This window comes from Cyprinodon variegatus, unplaced genomic scaffold (genome assembly GCF_000732505.1).
Source record: "Cyprinodon variegatus isolate N-32 unplaced genomic scaffold, C_variegatus-1.0 Scaffold1105, whole genome shotgun sequence".
NCBI lineage: Eukaryota > Metazoa > Chordata > Actinopteri > Cyprinodontiformes > Cyprinodontidae > Cyprinodon > Cyprinodon variegatus.
Window position 1 is genome coordinate 28,142 of NW_015151558.1, and position 3,471 is coordinate 31,612.

Consider the following 3,471-nt stretch of genomic DNA (forward strand, 5'->3'; position numbering starts at 1 on the left):
AACCCCCATGGAACCACTGGGGAACCCCTCATGGAACCACTGGGGAACATTACTCACCACCAACATTACAGGCTATACTGTTTCAAATTTGAAATAAATCAATAAAAGCTGTAATATCGTTATGCATTTTATTTGAGAAACAACCGCAAATAACAGAAGTAGAAAAGTTGCTCTCCACCTATTCCTGTTAAAACCTCATTCACTAAAAAGGTCATAATACCCCTGCGTTATAGATTCTGAAAGGCTTTGCATCAAAAGTACTGTACAAAATCAGTGCAATGAGTGCAATTCAATACCTCGGCTCCAGATGTCCCCGCCCCCTCCACAGATGCTTAGCTGCACCTCTCCCAGATTGTAGCTGACCGTAGACAGTGCCGCAGACAGGAGGCCGGCTTGTTTTGTTTTTATGACCGAAATTGTGGAAAACAACTTGTGAAGTTTGAGCGCTAGAAGAGCGAGGTGCGCAAGATGCTGGGACCCTTTTTACACCTGGATCGCCGCTCTTTTTGGCCCTCATGTCCCTCTGTCATCAGACTAAACTCGCCCCCACTTCCTCGCCGCCTCGGCCATATCTAGACCCACAGTGTGTAGCGCAGACCACGCTTCAATATTGAGCATAAATCAAAAATGTCAAAGTGTCAAGCTCACTGCAACAAACTGCTGTAAAAGTATAACTAGGAAGCGAGGTAGGAGGGAAAAATAGGTTTAGCGCCACCGCAGCACGGGAGGGAGAATTACGTCCAGGGGCAAATGGATAAAAATAGACCAGAGGAAAAAAAAATACATGAATCGATACTCTTGCGGACGTATCGATGCATCGGATTGTTGGCTGTTGGATCGATGCATCGATACAAAACGATTATTATTTACACCCCTACTCCCTGGGCACCACACAATGACAGCCCACTGCGCCCCAACAGGATGGGTCAAATGCTAGAATAAATTTCCTCATTGTGGGACAAAAGAGGGTTCAACATAAACACGTCTGTGAGATTTAGATCTTGAGCAACATACCCTAAGTGAACCTGTGATTTTTTGCGAGGTGTAGATATAGATATATAGATAGACAGACAGAAGGGTAAGTTGCTGGTCAAATAGAGGTGCATTGATTAAAGTGTGGATACTAAAACAGAAAAGTATATATTTATTAGGCAGTTTTCCACTTTCTTTTAGAAAGTAAGTGACTTATTATGCATTGGGTTGTGTTAGATGTGCAGTTTAGAAATGTGCTAAATTTTCAACTTAAATCACAAGAACACAAAATACAAACAAAAAAATGTATTACACTGTAAATGGTAAATGGCCTGTACTTATTTAGCACTTTTTCAAGTCAGAAGAATTGACCAAAGTGCTTTACAGAACATTCAGTCATTCACCCCTTCACTCACATACTGATGGTGGCCTTGTCGCAACAGCTGCTCACTGACAAGGAATAAAGGAATATAGTTCAAAGCTCTAATTCTTCCAGAGCAAAACAAATGTATTTTCCTAAAAACTGTACACAAAACAAATAACGCATCTTACAAAGTTGAACAAGAAAATAAATGAATAAATTTGCTGTTCTAATCACTGAAGTAACACACTTTAAGGTAAACACGTCCAAAGACTAGATGCTTGAATTTCAATAGATTCGTAGAGTGCCAGTGTAATACGCACCTCAAATGAAAGCAGATTTCCAAAATCGCTGTTAATTATCAGTAGTGGTTCGTGCATGATTGCTGCCCTGGGCAAGCCCCTTCTTCTGTGACTGATTTAAGTACTTTGTGCAAATTTTCATGTTGTTATGGATGGATTTAGAATAGATTGATAGAGTAAAATAACCCTTTAATGTCCCACAGTGAGGAAATACTAATGCTTTCAGTAGAAAAGGAAACGCATTGACGAAAGAGGAAAAACAATAGAGTCCAAATTCTCAATAACAGTATACAGCAAGAGTTTATAATGAACATCTAAAGTTTTGCTTGAAAGGCAGCGGCAGGGTGTTTACATGATAAATGTATGCAAATAACAGCATAGATGTAAACAACTATTTGAGCTAATTGGGAGCAGTGAAGGTGTTAAAGCCTAACAGCTGCTGGAGGGAAAAGATCTATGGTAATGCTCCTAAGATGCAGCACTGTTTTTTTTTTTTACAACAGCTTCATGCATAGGCTAGGAGACACTTTCCAACATTGATGATTTTAGAAGAGCCCCTTTCTCTCCCTCCACCTTCATTGGGTTGAGGGGCTTCCTGGATTAGAGCTGACCTTATGAGCTTGTCTAACTGCTTCCTATCACGTGTCGATAAGTTGCTGTTCCAGCAAACTACAACACAAATGATGTCTGATGTCACGTCAAGAGTTATAAAGATAAACAAAAATGGTAACAATTAAAAAAATTGTATTAATCTATCTGTTGTGGTTTGCATCAATTTAAGAAAAAAAAAAGTAAAGGGACTGAACAAACTAAAAAGGCTTCAAAAGTCTTAAACTGTGTTTTAATTTTCATGTTCAGTGCAGATTATTCCAGTTCAAGTTTGAGGAGTTTAAGTATTTAAAATGTTTAAGTACAGTTCATGACTTGTATTTATGTGTCCTTAAAAACCCTTCAGTTCAATATTAGCAATAATCAAATGCTAACTTCAAGTGCCATTAAACAGCCATGGTGTGCAAGCGTGTAGTCAATTATTCTGCAAAGGATTTAATAACCAGTTATTCCTAAAGAAATTGTGTCTAAAATATTTCTAATTTTGGCAAACATCTCTAATATATAGACTCTCTGTTGTTAGGATTATTATTATTATTGATGTGTGAGTCAGTTTAACCCTATCTATAGCTGCCTGTTGAGTGTCAGAAGAAATGTTTTCCAAAGTAGTTAATCTAATTGGGACAGGTCATTCTGTCATGATAAAAAAGTCATTTCATTTTGTACGTGGCAAAGAATTTGGAGTGGAATGAGAGCGGTGTCCTTGATCCCAGAAGAGTGTAATATTTTTATAAGGCTGGAGCCATGGATGTGTCCTCATCTGCAAACGTCTATGATGTAAAGGTATGATGATGTGGAAGATTTGAGTTGTATAAAATGCTTCTTTAACTGTGAATCGGGGCAACTCCAATGAGATGTGAGCCTGGTTGGTAAAGCTCTGCTTCCTGTAACTCAAAGCAACTTATCTGGTCTGAGTAAAATTACAATTTATGTCAAAATCTGTTGTCATGTCTCATGGTAATTTAAAACATATATATTATGAAGTATTATTTAAAGAGTTTGTCCCGCGTGATATTTTCTCAGGAAAAGAACCAGAGAAAGCTTCAAGCGAAAAACACAGAGCTTCTCTTAATAGAGTCCTGAAGAGGTAACGAAACATGTTTGGAAAAGTTAAGTTAAAGTCCACTTGCAACTAATTTAAGCCTGTTTTGAGGTTATTTACAGTACAGGTTGGATAAGTATCTTAAATTTCTAGAAGCATCATTAAAAAAAAAGATTAAAATAACA